General features: G+C 41.3%; 1 long non-coding RNA gene across 3 annotated transcripts in view; it reads right to left on the minus strand.

Annotated features, from left to right (window-relative positions):
• Positions 1–409: 409 nt before the first annotated feature.
• The window catches only part of LOC149127468 (uncharacterized), a 70,124-nt gene continuing 51,078 nt past the window's right edge, over positions 410–19,455 (minus strand). Inside the window, exons 2-4 of one of the 3 annotated variants that reach the window (XR_016231615.1) lie at positions 6,299–6,391; positions 1,233–1,467; positions 410–937 (exon numbers count right to left, since the gene is read on the minus strand). This is a non-coding gene — a long non-coding RNA (uncharacterized LOC149127468). Of the gene's footprint in view, positions 938–1,232; positions 1,468–1,516; positions 1,766–6,298; positions 6,392–19,455 lie in introns of those variants that run through there. The other 2 variants (XR_016231614.1, XR_016231616.1) reach the window with 2 other exon arrangements.

Below are 19,455 nucleotides of genomic sequence, written 5' to 3' on the forward strand. Positions count from 1 at the left end.
GAAATCCTATTAAAATGTCAGCATATACACTGGAGGAGACAAACTAAATTTTTGGTAGGTTAGCTCTCCATTGTCCTATAAGAAAAAGTTCCCTGGCCTCATAGATAATCCGTAGTTAATGAATAAGGGCTCATGTCCTTTCTTTTCATGTGCAGGAGCTGTGAGTGGCAAATAGCTTGTGGTGACTTGGAATCAAATTTCCAGCTGTAGCAGCAAAATGACCTTAGGAAATTTGCCTAACCTCTCTCATCTACATTTGAAACATCTTCAAATTCACAATAATCTCTAGAACCAGGAGCTATTGTGAGGATACAATGAGATGTTAAGTGAAACCTAGCACAATGCTGAAATGTATTCTAACTCAATGTTATCTATTTCTATTAGGCCATCACAAAATACACCAAACACTGGAGAGTAAGGGAAAAGGTTTATTGGGGAAAACACTGCAGCAAACCAGAGGGGTGGGGCGGTGAAGGGAAAAAAGGGCCACATGTCTTGGAAGGGGGTCTGATATACCTTTTCTAGGGGATGGGTAGTGAGGTGGGAATTAGCCAATCCCATTAGGTTGGGGGTGGAGCTTGGCACAGGTAGTTTGGGCCATGTGGCTACCTGGCTTTCAGCAATGGCAGTGGGAACCAGGGTATAGAATGTAAATCGTGCCACAGATAAGACTGTGCCTGCGCCATTTTCCTAACATTCCCCCCTTTTGTTTTTTATAAAGCACACATTGTATGGGATTACATTGGCCCAAAAGTCCAGTAGGGTAGAAGGGGCGATGGTCTGTCTTCTATAGCTGCTTCCTGCTGGCCCGGGTCAATGAATGAGTCTTAAGTTGTTATCTCCTGGGTGGGGAGCCAAGTATATCCCTGCAACAGCATCTGGTTGACAGCCTGGTTGGTGAAGACTTTGGTTCCTTCATGATTAGCTCCTGTAAACACTTGAACAGACATGGTAGTACAAAAGACAGGGTTAGAATAGCAGCCAATGGTCCTAGGAATGGCATTAACCAAGTGGCCAGTGGATTCCATAAGGGAAATGAAAGTAGAGATTCTCCAGACCAAAGGGCAGACTGCTTTATAGAGGTGGCAGTTTGTTGGAGCTGGTTAACATTTTGTTTTACCTGCCCTGATTGATCAACATAATAGCAACATTGTTCTCCCAGAAAAATAAAAATGTTCCTCTATTTTCAGCTGTTATAAGGTCCAGAGCCTGTCTATTTTGTAACACTATACCTGCCAGTGAGGTAATCTGCCTTTGGAGGCCTCCAATGGTGTCTGCTAAAGTTTCAGTGGACCTAGAGACCTCCTCTTGTAATTGCTGGGGCTGCTCTTGGAACCGGTTGATGGACATAATGTTGTGGCCCAGAGCAGTTCCTGAGACCACCGCGGAAGAGAGAGAACCTGCAAGGCTGACTCCAACCAGGACCAGGAGGAGGACTGCTCATTTCTTGTGGACAGGGGGATTAACCTGTAAAAGAAACTCTGAGTAGTCATATAATGTTAGGTGGGGAGAGAATATCACCAACACACATGGGCCAGGTGTAGAATGGTTAATACAAGTGTACAGGGTGTGGTTACAGAGAAATGAGGTTCCATGTGGGCTAGAGAAGGAACTGTTATGTTAATACATAACACAAGGAATGTTAACTGGCCAAATCCCGTTAGATTGTTCTGTTATGGTGGGTATCCAGCACGTTGCGTCCTGGCCTCCAGAATGCAAAGGAAGATGACTGATGGTTCTCTGAGGAGTAGGGGTACAGGAGTTCCTAGAAGCGGGAATATTGATAAGTAGGGTAGCCACAACAGGAGGTTCCTGAAGAGGAGTGCATATAAAGCATTGTTGTTTATAAAGAGCCAGGGGTAAAGTAGAGTTGTGTAGTTGATTAAGTAAGGCAAGAGACAGATTGATAAGGTGTAGCCATGTTAGGGGAGGTTTGGCTGGGTTAATTAGCTGGGACAGGTGTTTAGAGGATTTCTTTACCATATCAACCACCATGTCCATGGGAGCTGTTGGGAGTTGAGTATAGATCCTGATAATTTTTATGGTCCCATGGGGATCTCGCAGGTTATTTCCTCTATACAAAGTGACAGATCCCTTGACCCCCTCTTGCCAGACCTGAAGGTGGGGGTCAATTACGGTGACGGCTAAGAGTGGTTGGGTCCAGTAGTTAAGGCCTATCTGTGGCCTCCTATTTAGAGAGGGTTTTTCCTGGGAGAGGACCTTATAAAATTATTTTCTGGGGAGGCCCTGTCCCTGATCAGTATGGTAATAGTTACAGGACCATGGAGAGCACCCTTTCCAATAGTCATCATTATATGAGCCTGTGTTATCCTAAGTTAGGCAAAAATAATATGGATTTGCTATGAGGTGAGGTAAACTATATCTTGCCCAGTCATAATAGTTATGTGTGCAGGCCTGAGCAAAATTGAAGTACAGAGTGCTTGGGCCTGCACAGCCAGTGGTGGGGCAAAAGGTCACATTGAGTAGTTTGGATGGGGTGGAAGTGGCGTATATCTGAAATTGCCATGCATAATGTATTCCGGGGGCTGCTGTAGATGTGGGATTGACAGAGAGGAGCAGAAGGAATGAGATTATTGAGAGATTCATCGTGGTGTATAAAAGAGGGAGTGAGATAATAGGAGAAGGTATGGGAAAGTGTAGATCTCAGAGGGAGTTAAGTCTGAGAAGGTTCCCTGGAAGTGTAAGTCTTCAATATCCAAAAGGAGCCGAGAGGGGTCAATGGGTAAGGAGTGTGTCTGATACTCTTCCCACACGAGTTGTAGGAAGAGCTGGTAGCGATATAAGAGGGGATCAGTACTTAGCCGGTATTGGAATTGGTGGATGGCTGGATGATTATTGCTTCTCCAAGGTGGGTTCATTAACCACAGGAGGGTCTGAGCTTTCAGGTACGGTTGGCAATGGGGCTTGAGTCTGGGTGAACTTGGCTTTGAGTGGCCCTGTGGGAGTAACTGTATAATGAGGGGGAGGGGAATGCTTAAGGTGGGTGAAGTGGATCCAGTGAGGGATTCCCTGTAACTTTGCTGCAGTAGGAGTAGTGAGAATAACCCAGTAAGGTCTGGTCCATTTAGCCTGTAGTTTAGTAGGAGTGGGGGGGTAAGGAGGGGTGTGAAGAGGACAGGAAGACCTCATCTCCCACTGTGATGGGAGGAGAGCTGTCTGAAGTAGTTGGACTTGGAGCTGGGCAGTAGGTGTCTATATATTTCCAAGCTCTGATCGGAGATGCCTGAGGAGAGGTGAGAGTAGATGGGATGGTAGGAGTGGAGATTGACAGTGTACAGTTGGAGGGATCAAGGGACATCCGTACATCAGTTTGAAAGGCGAAATAGTGAGAGGTTTTCTTGGAAGGGCCCTTATACAGAGCAGGGCCAGAGAAAGTAGTTTAGTTCAGTCATTTGAAGCTCAAGGGAAAGTTTATTCAGAGTATTTTTAGCGTAAGATTTGCCCTTTCTACTTTTCCTGAAGATTGAGGGTGGTAAGGGATATGGAAATACCAAGGGATGTTAAGCGCCTTAGTCATCAGCTGAGTTATCTGAGATGTAAATTCAGGACCATTTTCTGAATGCAGAGAGCTAGGAACTCCGAAACGGGGCATAATCTTCTGAAGTAGGATGTTGGAAACTGTTAGTGCCTGTTTGTTAGTAGTAGGGAAAGCCTGGACCCACCCAGAGAAGGTATCTACTAACATCAAGAGATATTGAAAACATCTCACTCTGGGCATATGGGTGAAGTCAACCTGCCAGTCAGAGGCCAGCAGGTGTCCTCTGGCCTGATGAGAAGGGAAGGGTGGAGGATGGAGGTTAGAGTTAGGGTTTGTCCTTTGACACACAGAACAAGAAGAGGTGAGTTGTTGAAGATATTTGGCATCTTCTGGTGAGAGAGGAAGAGACTGTTTGACAAATTGATAATAGGGAAGAGACATTGGGATGAAACAAGTGGTGGAGATAGAATAAGATAGCCTGAGTGGAGGGCTGTTGAGACAGCTGGTCCTGGGGGCGGATTGCTAGTATAACAGGTGGAGTGGAAGATGCACTGGAAGGAGAAGAGGACAGTGCCGCCTGACAAGCTACCTGATCTGCCCTGTTATTACCGGCAGTGATGGCAGAATTATGTCTGATGAGCCTTACAGTGGACAAGTCTGATTTTTGTCAGAAGACAGGCTGCCTCTAGGAGAGGGGTTATGAAAGTAGCATTGGAGACGGCTGTCCCCTTAGTAGTAAGAGGGCCTCTTTCTTTCCAAATTGCCAAGTGGGATAAGAGAATATGGAAGGCATATTTTGAGTCAGTATAGATGGTGATAGTTTTGTTTCTTGTCAGCGTAAAGGCACAGGTTAGAGCATAGAGCTCAGCCTGCTGATTAGTAGTATTAGAAGGGAGTGGTCCTGCCTCTACAATGTCGGTGGTTGAAACCACAGCATATCCTGCCTTTTTTGTTCCCTCATGAAAGATAGAGCTACCGTCTGTGAACCAGACTAGAGTGGGGTTAACAAGGGGACCCTCCTGGATGTTCAAGGGGTGAAGTAATAGATGTTCCATAGTCTCAATGCAAGAGTGGACAGGTACTGGATAATCTGCAGATGGAGGAGGAGGAGGAAGGAGAGTAGCTGGGTTAAGGGGAAGGCAAGGTTTAAAAGAGAGGGTAGGGTCCTCTATTAGCGCTACCTGAAGGGCCAGAATATGAGATGGTGGAAGAGACTGAAGGCCTTTGTAAGTCAGAAGCTCTGATAGATGGTGAGAGGAGAGGATAGTAAGTGGTGAGTCAAAGGTGAGTTTCTTTAACTCTTGTATTAGGACCACTGCTGACGATAGTACTCATAAGCAGGGTGCCCAACCCTTAACTGTGGGATCTAAAGTTTTTGAGAGATAGGCTACAGGAGCAAAAGAGGGACCAGGTTGATGTCCGAGAACCCCCAAGGCTGTTCCTTGTTTTTCAATTACATAAACAAGGAAGGGCCATGTGAGATCTGGTAAGTGTAAGGTAGGGGCCTGTAGGATAGCTTGCTGGAGCTTATGATACTGGGAGGTAATTGGAGTCAAAAGGGGCTCCTGGAGGGGCCTCTTTGCTGCTTCATAGAGTGATCGGGCTAAGAAGGAGAAGTTTGGAATCCAGGATCGTAGAAATCCTGCTAGGCATAGAAAAGAAAGAATTTCTTCCTTGGTAGAAGGAGGTGGGAGGTCAGCTATGAGTGCTTTCTGTCAACAGTGATAGAATTGAGGGTGGGGGTAAAATGAACCCCAAGATACCTAAGGCACACAGAGCTGTGCTTTGGTGAAGGATACCCGATAACCTCTGGCTTCTAGGAAGTTGAGGAGAGTAGCAGTCTATCGTTGGCTATCTATTTCTGAGGGGTTGCGAAGGAGGAGGTCATCAACGTACTGGAGAAGAAAGGAGGGTGTTAGGTCCATGGTGCCCAGATCATTTGCCAAGGTCTGACCAAACAGGCTGGGGTTATCCCGGAACCCCTGAGGGAGCACAGTCCAGGTTAGGTGAGTGGACACTCGGGTGTCTGGGTCAGTCCAGGTGAAAGCAAAGATGTCCTGAGAATATTAAAGAAAGCATCCTTTAGATCCAAGTCAGAGTAATGAGATGTGGATGAAGGGATAGAGGAAAGGAGGGTGTATGGATTGGGGACCACAGGGTGTATTGGCACTATTGCTGCGTTAACAAGGTGAAAGGACACATTAGGCTTTTTGATTGCCAATATTGGGGTGTTATAGGGGGAGCTAGTCTTGCGTAGCAGGCCCTGATGGAGGAGTTTAGAGATTATAGGCTTTAAACCTCTGAGGCTGGAAAGGGGTAGAGGATATTGCTGCTGGGAAGGAAATGTGGAAGAATTTTGTAACTTTATTTGGATGGGAGGATGGTGGGCTGCCACCGTAGGGTGGCTGGTGTCCCATACTCGTGGGTTGACTGTGGACAGGGGTTCTGACTTGGGTAGGATGGCTAGGACCAGGTTATCTTGAGAGAGAAATAGTAAAAAGGGAGGCAAAGGTGAGCTGGAGGACACGGCCATAGGCTGAAGGGTAAAAACCACCTGAGCACCAAATCGATAGAGTATGTCCCTCCCCAAGAAGGGGGTGGGACATTGAGGTATAACAAGGAAATAATGGGAGAAGGGCATCATATCAATCATGCAGATCAGTTTTGGAGTCTGCAAGGGTCTATAAGGCTTTCCCTCCACCCCGACTATGGAGGATGAGGCAGCAGATGTAGGCCCCCAATACTGGGTAAGGACTGAGAAGGTTGCCCCTGTGTCAATAAGGAAAGAAATTGGCTTACCTGCTACTGTCACAGTTACCCTGGGATCCTGTGGAGTGATGGCCGTAGTTGAATGGTGAGAGTCCAGGCCCCTTCAGTCCTCAGTAGCCAGCCCTAGAATGTCAACCCAGGGCATAGGTGGGGAGGATGGCCTACTGCCTCGATGGACAAGAGGACAGTCCACTCATCAGTGGCCCTTCTGGTGGCATTTTGGGCAAGGACCCGGTGGGCCTCTGGGATTAGGACACATCCAGGCCCAGTGACACTTCTGGCCACATTTGAAGCATGGACCCAGAGGGTTCCTGCTGTCAGCAGGGTTCCTGCGGTTAGTAGGGTTACTGGAGGCAGCAGGTTGCTGGAAAACCTTGGCCAGCATCTGGAGTTTTTCCTTTCAGGCTCTCTCACCCTTCCTGTTATATACTTTGAAGGCCACCTCTAGAATTTCTGCCTGTGGAGTTAATGGACCCTTCTCAAGCCGCTTTAACTTTTCCTTAGTATCTGGAAAACTCTGAGCAAAGAAATGATTCATAAGAAGGCTGCAGCCATCAGGAGACTCTGGATCTAAGTTGGTATATTGGAGGAGAGTCTGCATTAGGCACTGCAAAAAGGCAGAGGTATTTTCCATTCTATCCCGAATAACTTCTCCCAGTTTATCATAATTTACAGCCTTTCTGGTGGATTTCTTTAGTCCAGCTAACAAGCAGGTAATAAAATGATTTCTGGCTGTTTTACCACTGGGAGAGTTATAATCCCAATTGGGATCCTGCTCCAGAACTGCAACTGCACCTATGGGATGGGCAGGGTCTGTCTGAGGATCTCATCAGCATGGAGACAGGCTTGTTTCCAAACTTGCCTTTGCTCCTCTGGAGGAAGGGTATTATAGAGAATCATAAAGATATCATGAAAGGTCAGATAGTAAGATTGGGTTAAATAGCAAAATTCCTTAATGTACAACTTTGGGTTAGAGGTGAAGGAACCCAATTTTTGTTCGATCTGTGAAAGATCAGCAAGTGAGAAAGGAACAAGGTATCGTGAAGTGGCCATTCCAGTTGACCATCAAGGTCATACTTGGGCCACACTTGATTACAGAGAAAGATGAGGTGTCACCACTTGAGGGCTGGGGCCAATTTGAGAGGGACCATATTACTTAAAAGGCAACCAAGAGGAGAATCAGATGGAATGCAGGAGGAGAAATTTCCCATGGTGACTCAATAGGTCAGATCAGTGGACAGCAAGCGCCCTTGAAGTCCTGGCCATCTGATTAACAGAGGAATGGGAGCAGAAGGCGGGGTCATCACCCAAGGGCCCACTGGAGCCCAGTGCCTACCCTGTGAAAAGGGGAACAGAGGTTGAGTCATCACTCACCCACTGTTGCCTGGACACAGTGTCCGTAGAGATTAAAATCCTTAAGTAGGAGTTGCGGCTCGTGTCCAGTGCTATGACTTCGAACAGCCTCAGATAAGCAGATGACAGTAGGCCGCAACTCAAATAAGAGTCACTGTGAGGAATTCCTGTTCGTGTCTTACCTCAAAATTGGGAAGGCCAATGTGTGGATGGAAATTGCAGAGTGTTCGGTGGTGTGGAAGGAGTTCTGGGGGTGTGTTTTGCGACTGGCAGAAATCCAGGATCCCAGAGCACTGGGGGACGCTGGATCACCAATGTAAGGTTATCCGAGTCATGGAACCAATGTTATATATTTCTATTAGGCCGTCACAAAATACACCAAACACTGGAGTAAGGGAAAGGGTTTATTGGGGAAAACACAGCAGACTGGAGGGGGTGGGGCGGCGAAGGGAAAAAAGGGTCACGTGTCTGGGAAGGGGGTCTGATATACCTTTTCCAGAGGGTGGGCAGTGAGATAGGAATTAGCCAATCCCATTAGTTTGGGGGGTGGAGCTTGGCACAGGTAGTTTGGGCAATGTGGCTACCTGGCTTTCAGCAATGGCGGTGGGAACCAGCGTATAGAATGTAAATCAGGTGTAGATCACGCCACAGATAAGACTGTGCATGCACCATTTTCCTAACACTCAATATATTCTTCCTTTCTCACTGTGTATATTCTTCATTGTATCTAAATGTATATTCTTTGTTTATGTCATTAACTTCATATCTTAATATGGTTCAGGAGAAGAATGATATAACTTGCTGCCTACATCAATAGATATATCTTGAAGTTTTCTGGAATAAACTTGTTATTTTAACAAGTCAAGTTGGGCAGACAGGATTTCACTGGGTATCTGTTGGTTGATGTAGTAATATTGCTTGGTTTGAACAAAACATCAAGTATTTGTAGCATATAAAATATATATCTGCTGTCACTCATACAATTTCTATTTTGTTGATTCCTGAAGCGATTCCTAAAAGGCCATTTTCTTATTTCCATATATCTTAAATACATTTCACTTGGAAGCCTCAAGCTTAAAAGATTTCCAAGAGTGAACATAATCTTCCTCTCAATACAGCCCTAATTTCCAAATAATTTACAATACCATAATAAATTGTTCTATTCCCCCTGTTTGACCCACGGCCCTTTTAACTCCTTTATCTCTATTCTCTACTTCTACTTTAATTTCTTTTATCATTTGCTTTAATTCATCTTCTATTCTCCAATTGAATACTACCAACCTTAGTCTTTGTTTGAAAACACTTTTCAATTATTTCATCTATATAATTTACTGAATATTTGCTGATTATGTTTTATACAATGTATATTTTTCTGACTGTTGAAGCTATGAAAATAATTAGACATGATCCTGCCATCGTGGGATTGTATTGGAATGTTAGAGTGTAGTAGGGTTAGAAGAACACACAAGCTGATGCACATTATAAAAACAGGGTAGAGGGTAATGGAGTAGAGGGGGATGGTGGTACTACTTTAGACAGACTGAACAGGGAAAACTCATTGAGGCGAGCTTTGAACTGAGACCTGAAGACAAAGTACCAAGAGGAAATCACTGTCCTAGATGAGGTTGGCAGAAAGGGATTTGTCCTTTTTCTCTAATTGATATAGCCGTAGGCAGGCTGGATATCCTCCCCACTTTAATCTCTTCTTGGTTGTTAGTGACAGCTCTGCTATTGCTCCCAGCTCCAGGTACCTGAATTATCTCTTGTGGTTTCCCCACTCCTCATCCATACCTTTGTAATTAGTCACTTTGTAAATAAAATCTCCCCAAATTATCCTAATTTGAGTGTGCCATCTGTTTCCTGCTGACTCCCTGACGGATACAGTAATTTGTATTGAAATGGCTTCAGGAAAGAAGCCCTCAATATTAGATTCTGGTGAAGTGTTAGTCATATATCTGAGAACTACAGGATAACTTCCTTTCTTGGGTAAAAGAGGAGATGCATCATAGGCAGATGGAAAACAGCTAACCTATGGGGTATGATGGTATCATGATTACTCCAATTATCACTCAGGCCAGCAAGAAATGAAATGCATTTGGAGAACAAAGCATGAGGAGATCAAAGGCCTGAGTAGCTTAGTTAATAACACAAGAATAGTGTTTATGGAATCACCTGGAAACTCGTATTTATAACTTAAAAATGTACATAAGGAAAAAATATAAGAACCATTAATACAAATTAACAGCATATATGGAGAGACACATGCTCTCTATAGCAGCTTCAAATCATTTTTTTTATAATTCTAAGACAAATATTGCTTAGTTCTAGGCCTAGATCTGTTTGGAAGAAATGCAAAGTAATACAGCTGCTTTAGTGCATAGCCACATTATATTTTAGAATATTTTATATTTTTATATACTTTTATATAAGTATATACTTTTACATAAGTATATACTTTTATATAAGTACATATACTTATATATAAGTACATATAATACTTTATACTCATATACTTTAATACTTTTAGCTAAAATAGCTAAGGAATGAGATGTCAATCTGTAGTATCAGAACACTTAGAAAATAGCAGGAAAAAAAAAAAAAAAAGGAGAGGAAGTACATTTCCAGGAGAGAGATAGAGAGAAATCTGCAGTGATAATTCTACAGAAGGAAGAGATATGCATGGATCAGTGTGGAAAATGCAGATGTGCAATGAGTGCAGATACAACACATGATCCACACAGCCCAGGAGCTTAGTATGCACTAGCTTTGAAGCATGAGGTGACAGCAGGCTGCAGCACATGTCACTGGTAATATCACCAAAGGGAGAGCTTTGTGGAACATGCTCTCCTTGAGTCCAACCAGGACCCCTAACGAGGACAGGGTGCCTGCCTATGGTAGCGAGAAAACCAAAAAGCATGTTTTTTTCTCCCCATTCTGCCACACGGGCTCCCAAAAACCAGAGGTGAAAAGGCACTATTTTGTCACTACTAGCGGCTATAGCAGCTCTTGTGTGCATTTATGATCCAGGAATTTTCCCAGAGGGAAAAAATCTGTTCCCCACAGAATCTGAGTCTGGCTGGGAGGGTTAACAGGGAGTTGGGCACCCCTGCTGAACTTTGAGGGCCCCTATCCTCTCAACATATCACAGGCTCTGGAGCTCAAAACGCCAAAGCAGAGTACCTAGAGGCAGCTGGCTCAGAGAACTTTTCAGCCTCTCTATGGACAGGACCACCTAGTGGGGCAGAGCAGATCCTCTTCATCCTTTTAATGTGGGAGCCTTACAATAGGGTCTCTGGGCAATCACTGTGTCATGAGCCAGAGGCTCAGAGCTCCCAAACTCCCTGGGGTGGGTCATTGCAAAAGGATCTGTCCTCACACTGAGGACTGCACAGATCCTTTGTGTGGTTCATGCTGCAGTGCAGGTGAGTATTGCACCCACTGTGGACTAGCCCTTGGCATTGGTCATCTTGGAAGAGAGAAAGTGAAGGTGTGGTTATACCAACAGAGGTGGTCATACTCTCTCCCTGATGACAATACAAATCTATCATGCCCAACTAGGGTTTCATCCTGGATGCTCGCCCCACTCTTCAGCACTGACCAGAGCTTCCTGGCCATACCCAGTGCACATCTCTGGGTATTCACTGAAAGAACATATACTCCACTAAGCCACAGAGAAATAGTTAAAAGATAAAACCCATCAGAGGAAAAAAACCAACAAGTATTTCCCCAAGAACATTTAAGCATTCATGATATTTTGCATCTCAAAATGTCTCCCAATGGGGGCATCCCTCCTCTGTATAAAAATAGTTATATGATACAAGAGTTACTGCTGATTATTTTAAAGACTTAGCCTCATTCATTGCTTTCAGACCTAAGTGAAACTCATTTGTAGTAATCATACTTGGGAGCAAAGGGCTGATCAAATAAAGAGCTTTTAGTAGTTGTTTTCTAGTTCTCCATTAATATAAAGAGGACATATTTCATACGTACAGTTCTAAGAATATAACCATACTTTGCTCCCTTCCTCATCCTTCCATCAATCACACTCATTCCTTTTTTCATTTTTGCAATGACCTACTTTCAATCCACTCTATAATGACAGTTCACCACTAACCATGATATTCAACAAATAAGTAGGAAGACCAGAGTTCCATAGTAATATAAATAAGGGCTAAAAGCAATCATATCACAAGATGTCTGTTTAATTCCTACATATTTTTTCATATTCTTTGCCATGTATCAGAGAAAACATTTAACTGTATACCCATATTAATGCAGCTCAATTAAAATAGCAAAGAAATGGAATCAACCTAGATGTCTATCGACTGATGACTGAATAAAGAAAATGTGGTATATACATGATAGACTACTATTGAGTCATAAAATGAATTTGCATCCATTTTGTTGCAAAAGGCTCAATTGGAAATCATTATGCTTAACAAATCAGTCCAAAAAAGACAAATATCATGTTTTATCTGATATGTGACTTATCTATTTGAAAGGCATAGTATCAGAGAAAGATCTTGATCTACTGTTTCACTATCCAAATGGTTACAACAGCCTGGGCTGGGTGAGGTTGAAGCCAGGGGCCAGGAACCCCATCTGGCTCTCCCATGGGTACTTTCTCAAACATATGAATAGGGATCTGGGTCAGAAGTGGAGCAAGTGGGTACTCAAACTGGTGAGATGATATGAGATGCCAGCATTCCAAGTTGCAACCTAACCTGCTGTTCCACAAAACCAGCCCTACAAGATCCTTTAAAAATTGTGCTATTAAGTACTAATAGGATCCTGATGAATCCATGGGAAATAGATTCCCTGGCTGTTAGAGAGAAAATATGAGACTCAGTGGAGCCAAAGTTATTGATATTGATGGGGTATTCTCTATAATTGGAAAAGTAATGGGTCGAGTGGAAGACATAAGTAAGCATGGCACTAGTTTGGTAGAAAGTATTCTGGACCAATGATGGCCCACAGTTTACAGTATGTATATGTAGGTATACCAGTGGCATCTTATATAGAAGGTTTTCAGAATATCAGAGAAATGAGAATGATGGAACTGACCTATTAGGTGAAAGTATCAGAAACATAGTCCTGGCTTCAAGACATTAAAGCACACATTTATGGTGCTTGGTAAGGAGACCATTGGTGTCCTACAAGATGATTTGCTAGGAGGTAGCTATGAAATTAGATCACCTGACTTCAATTTTAATGAGGCCCCAGAGTAGTGGGATTCATGATTGTCACAGACAAGGTATAGGCTAATTACCACAATAAGCCAGAGGAGTAGAATTGTATAAATAATTTTTAACTCATAGATTTGCTATAACGTTTATTAAGATATCTCTAGAAGTAAGTAGACTAGAAGTCAGATAATGTGTTGCTTCTTATAGATGGAGGAGGAGGAAGAATCAAGATCATCTGAGAAAAAGCCTAACTGGAATTACCTGATGGATGATTTATGGGCTTTTACTCATTCTGAGAATTAAACTAGCTTTTAGTTCCAAAGTCCTTTTTCCAAGAGAAGGGCTAGAGTCCTTTGAGGAAGTATCATGAAATGTCACAGGATAGATTGAATTTTGTCCAGATGGTTACTGTCTGCTCTAGAACCTAATTATCTTTCTTGAACCTTGTGATTGTTAATTTTGGGTGTCAGTTTGAGTGAATTAAGGGATATCTAGGTGATTGGAAAAGCATGGATTCTTCAGGAATATATGAAGGTGTTTTCAGAGAAGACTGTTGTATGCATTTGCAGACTGTGTGGGGAAGACCCGGTTTCAGGATGGGAGAGAATCATCCAAAAATCTTGCAGCCCAGATGGAGTTCTTTCCTCATGGCTTTGACTTGGCCCAGCCCCATGCATTGTGTCTATATGGGGACTGAACCAGCATACGGAAAATGTCTCTCCCTTTCTCTGTCACTCTACCTTTCCAATAAATTAAGTCCTTAAAATAGCATTACTTAATTAGGAGCTGAGGAAAAACCTTAAGATACTCAGAAATGCAATCTCAGTAGTTTCTTGGAATTAAGGAGTTAGACACATCCATTCTAAAGGGATATAAATGGCACTCTACACTAACTGTTTCAAAGGAAGATACAGAAAAATTTGTGGTTCTGTTTGGGTTTTTGAGATTTTGAGTGGGATGGAGTGGGTCCTGTGACTCAAACGCAATTGAAATTAGCGATATCTATTGTAGAGAAATATTTCAATAGAATTTGTGCAAGGCCACAGTGGGGAAATCTCAGCACTGACTCCTAAAATTTTGGTTAAGGTCAAGTCCTTCCTTTAAAATAACATTTTGGAAATTAGCTGTTAGTTTCTGACATTGCCCAGAAAAAAACTAAGAATAATCATAAGATATCAAGTGAATACACATCTCAAATTTACAACATAAACTGGGTGGTCTATCAAAACCACAAAATACTATGTATGCAATAGGTTTGCCATATCAAACAGAAGCACAATTTACTTATCAGAGAGGCTAACACATGCTCAAAAGTAACAAGGTAATGATAGAATAGGTTGTTCTGGAAGTGGTTCCAATCCTTAGCATTCCTTGTTGAATATGGATCATTCTATTCTCTGCCTCCATGTTCACATTGCAATGTCTATACCTTATGTACTTTTCAGTCTTTGATAAGAATATCATTAGATTTAGACCCTACCCTATTCAGCATGATCTCATCTTGATTCTTACCAAAGTCCCTATCACCAAATTAATTCATATTCAAATGTCTCAATTGTTCATAGATTTTGAGGGGTCACTCTTCAATCTCTTCCATTACCTAAAGAAGGGACTTTTGGGGGGTAAAACGAAGTATATAAAAAACAAGTTTCTTGAATTCAGGGATCCACAATGTATTTTGTCATTCAGGAATACTTGATACAGAATAGTGAGGTGGTCTCAGTACTGACTAGTCAACAGTGTTGAAGAGATCACCTATAAGATTTGGTATTTGCTATCTTTCATACAAGATGAATAGACCTGGAAAATTAGAACTGTATCGATATTATACTTAATAAACAGTGGGTGAATAATTTTTTTGTATCTTTGAATCCTACGGCTAATATGGAGTCCTAGTGACTCACGGAAAAAGGATTTTACTAGCGGGTAAAGGAATGCTTGCAATGAATTGAATTAAAGACTACTGTTCTTCAGTCTTCAGCACCAATAGATATAGAAGGATATCACTATTGTAGATTGAGTCTAATCTGAGACATAGAGTTGAGTCACTGCTGTACAACACGCAGAAAAGGCAAGGAGTACTGTTTGTAGAACCAGAAAGATCATCTGGGATACCTCCAGTATCTCCATATTTGATGGTATAAGTCAACAGAAATTTTAATGCATCCAATGAAGACAATATCCAAGGAGATATAGTCTATGAGAATGAAGGATTGGGTCAGCTGAGGACTAGAAGAACTTGAAATTGGTGGTGGAAAAGGACCACTTTTATTTCCAACAGCAGTGATCAACAAGGAAAAGAATGATAACAGCTACGTTTCATATGACTCAATTGTATAATTTCTTTACTTTTTCCCCTTCTATTGCATCATGTAAGGAATATTGGATGTGACAGACATTTTAGGTTGCATATGAGAGTGTAACTGAGTTGATATTACTACATGATGGAATTTCATGTATTCCCTGTTCTAGGGTCAGCTGCTTTCTCCTGAATAAAGGACAAATGTGGGAGCTAAACTACAAAATAGGCACTTTGTCAGATAATTTCCATTTTCTCCAGTTCTACTCTATCCTTCTTTTTCCCTCACTGCCCTGATAAGCTGCCCTGTATGGACATCAATAGCCTACTGTGTGATTTGATTTCAAGGTGTGTTTGAAGAATTCACACAGTAAAAAGAGAGCAAATATTTTGAAGTCAGGACGCTTGCTCTCTGCCTTTGAGGCTGTCATGCATAGTTGTGTTTTTTGGCATTGAATGCTCCTTCTAAAGGTAGAATTTGTGTGTATTCTGTTTTCAGCAACCTCTTCCTTTACTCAGTCTTTTGGGCTTATGGATGGAGATAGCTGTGTCGATACTGTAGCCATTTGATTCTTCCAGTTCTCTTCCACTCGCCATTGTAATCCACCCACATATTTAAAATTGAATTTTTTTCAAATAAGTTTTCCATGCACTATAATTTTATTATGCTTCCTTTCTCCCATTAATACTAATACCTTTGTCACATTTTAGAAAAGGCTAAAAATTAGACTAACAGTAAGACCAATGTGGGCAGTCATTGTGGCAAAGTGAGTTAGTCACCACTTTGGACAACCAGAATGCTAGGGTACAAGTCCTGCCTCTGTTTCCCATTAGGCTTTTTGCTAAGGTATACCCACAAGTGTCAGCAGTTGATGGTTCAAGTACTAGAGTCTCTGCTACTCATGTCAGACCCCACTTGGAGTTCTAGCTTCTGGATTTGGCCTGGCCCAATATTGGCTGTCACAGGCATTTGGGAAGTAAACTAACAGATGAAAGTTCTTGTCTGTTTCTCTTTCTATTAAGTTTAAAAATTAATGGAAACATTTTGAAAATTATCTGGCCAATATTAAAATAAAATACAAAAAATTGTTATTTGAACATAGTAATGATAAAACTAAGTTGTTGTGATTATTTGTCATTATTTTATTTTTTAATATCAAAGATCTGAAGCCATGACAGAGCTTCCACAGCTGTGACAATTTCTGATTCTGTGGGCCAAGATTTCAGGGACACTAGCAATTCATTTGCAGTCACTCATCCATGAAAGCCTTTACTAATTTGGAAGAGGTAGCTAAAAGACTGAAAGTTATGTCAAATTTCAGCTCAATTATAGTGTTAGAGGGGTAAAAGCTGATGTTCAGCACCAGCTAGGGAAGAACAGCTCCAGCAATAACACCAGGATTTCAACAGAATCACCCAAGGATTGACTCCTAAGTGTAGACTAAGATAGATATTCACAAGACCTCAAAGAAATGGAGGTCCATTTTTCAAACACTTCAATTCCTTATTGACCTAATGTGACCATAAAACAGAAAGCGCATACAGTCCCTCCTGATTGAGCTAATGTGATCGCAAAACACACACAGTCCTACCTATGTATTACCAAATGACATGAAAAAAGATTGTACAAATTAACAGTGGACAAAGTATAAACTTTTGAATAGTGATGGATTATTAAACATCCACATGGGAAAAATATTGTCTTTGAACCATACTACGAGTATTGATATAAACATGAAAAATGATACAAGAAAAACTAGAAAAAAATATATTGATAAACTTGAATTAGAAAAATTTTTGTTAGGAGTTGGCACTATGGCATAATAGGTTAACCCTCCACCTGCAATGCTAGCATGCCATTTTGGTGTGGTTCATGTCCTTCCTGCTTTCTCCACTTATGATCCAGCTTCCTGCTAATTGCCTGGTAAAGCAGTCAAAGATGGCCATGTACTTGGGCCCCTGCACCCACATGGGAGATGCAGAAGCTCTTGGTTTAGAATCGGCCCAGCTCTGGCAGTTGAGGCCATTTGGGGGGTGAATGAGTGGACAGAAGACCTCTCTGTCTCTCCCACTCTCTAACTCTGCTTTTCAAATAAATACAGCTTTACAAAAATAGAAGGTTTCTTAAGACATTACTAACTGAAAAAGAAAAAAAAGTTGAATCACATCATAATAAAGATGTCATATTCATACATAAACACCATTAAGAATAAAAACACAAGTTATAAGATTGAATTACTGGAAATATATGAGAAAAACAAATTATTCACTTACTGTATTGAGGACTACAAATCATTAAGAAAGTTAAACCAGAGAACTTGATAGAGGAAAAGGCAAGAAGAGTGATTAGGCATATCTGAATGATCCATAAACTTATGATGCAGAGTTCAATTTTATTAATAAGAAGGGAAATATAAATTAAAATCTGAGATACCATGATTCTATACACCTGAATATGAATATGAAGAATACCAAGTCTGGGAAAGGATAGGACAATCAGAACTCTTGCATGCTATTTCTAGTACTATAATTAGTACAAACACCAGCAAGTAACTAATTAATCTGAATATATGCATTTCCTTTGATTCAAAAATCCTACTCCAACATATACCTCACAAAAATTCATTCCTGCATACACAAAATGACTTTCAAGAGAATGTTCATGGTTTCATTCATAGTAGTCCTGTATTAGGTGGATTGTGCTCCCTAAAAAGATGTTTAAGTAATAACAGAATGATACTTCATTTGGAAGATTTACTGAATATATAATTAGTAAAGATGAGTTATGACTAAAATAGAGTGCTTGCTTGATTCACCATGGTTGCTGTTTTTATAAAATGATATATAGAAGACGGTAACAGTGGAGGCAAAGATTAGTTATGTATTTACAAGTCAAAGAATGCCAAAGATTGCCAAGAAACATCACCAGCTAGAAAAGACAAAGATTTCTCTTTTACAGATTTTAGGAGCAGCTAGCTCTGCTGTTACCTTGATTTCAGACTTCTATTACCCAGAACTGTGAGCAATATATTTCTATTGTTTTGAGCCTCCTATTTTGTGGCCTTTATTACAGAATCCCTACGAGTCTAATTTGAGCTCCAAAGTTGAAACCACCCAAAAAACCATCAAGAGTGTAACAGCTAAATGTATCATGACACATTCACAAAAATGTAGTACTATACAAGGAAAATAAAATACTAACATACAAAAACCACCATGGATTTCAGTGAAAGAAGATGGAATCATAATGTATGTTTTCTATCATATAATCTTTTAAAAAGATTACTTTTGGTTGAATACTGTAATCAATACACAATTCTTCTTAAGTGCTGAAACTTAACTGAAAAGTGATCACTGTTAAATATAAGAGTGGGAATAAGAGAGGAAAGAGATGTGCAATTCGGGACATGCTCAAGCTGACTTACCTCAAATGGTAGAGATAGAAACATACCAGGGGATTCCAATTCAATCCCATCAAGGTGGCATGTACCAATGCCATCTCACTAGTCCCAGTGATCAATTTCTGTTCACAATTGATCATAATGATAGGACTAAGAACCAAAGGGATCACAGAAACAAGAATAGTGTCTGCAAATACTAGCTGATAAAATAAAGGGAGAGAACGATCCAACATGGGAAATGAGATACACAGCAGACCCATAGAATGGCAGATGTCCTAAACAGCACTCTGGCCTCAGAATCAGCCCTTAAGGCATGTGGATCCAGCTGAAAAGCCCGTGAGAGTATTTAATGGGTCATCAAAGAAGGAGGTACCTTTCTCTGAAGGGAGGAGAGAACTTCCACTTTGACCATGGCCTTGTCTAAAAATTATCAGAGTCGGTGAACTCAGGGGCTTCCATAGCCTTGGTAGCTCATGACAAGAGCCTAGGGTGATTACTGATGCCATCAACAAGAGTGTCAATTTGTTAAGTCAACAACAGGAGTCACTGTGCATTTACTCCTCATGTAGGATCTTTGTCCTTAGTGTGCTGTACATTGAGATTTAATGCTATAACGAGTACTCAAACAGTATTTTTCACTTTACGTTTCTGTGTGGAAGCAAACTGTTGAAATCTTTACTTAATGTATGCTAAACTGATCTTCTGTATATAAAGAGAATCAAAAATGAATCTTGATGTGAATGGAAGGGGAGAGGGAGTGGGAAAGGGGAGGGTTGCGGGTGGGAGGAACGTTATGGGGGGGAAGCCATTGTAATCCATAAGCTGTGCTTTGGAAATTTATATTCATTAAATAAAAGTTAAAAAAAAAAAAAGATTTGAAGTCAGAGTTAGTCAGAGTTATACAGAAACAGAGAGGCAGAGAGAGAATCTTTATCTGCTGGTTAACTC

Source organism: Oryctolagus cuniculus, chromosome 3, assembly GCF_051225735.1.
Source record: "Oryctolagus cuniculus isolate XC-2025 breed Fujian yellow rabbit chromosome 3, ASM5122573v1, whole genome shotgun sequence".
Lineage (NCBI taxonomy): Eukaryota > Metazoa > Chordata > Mammalia > Lagomorpha > Leporidae > Oryctolagus > Oryctolagus cuniculus.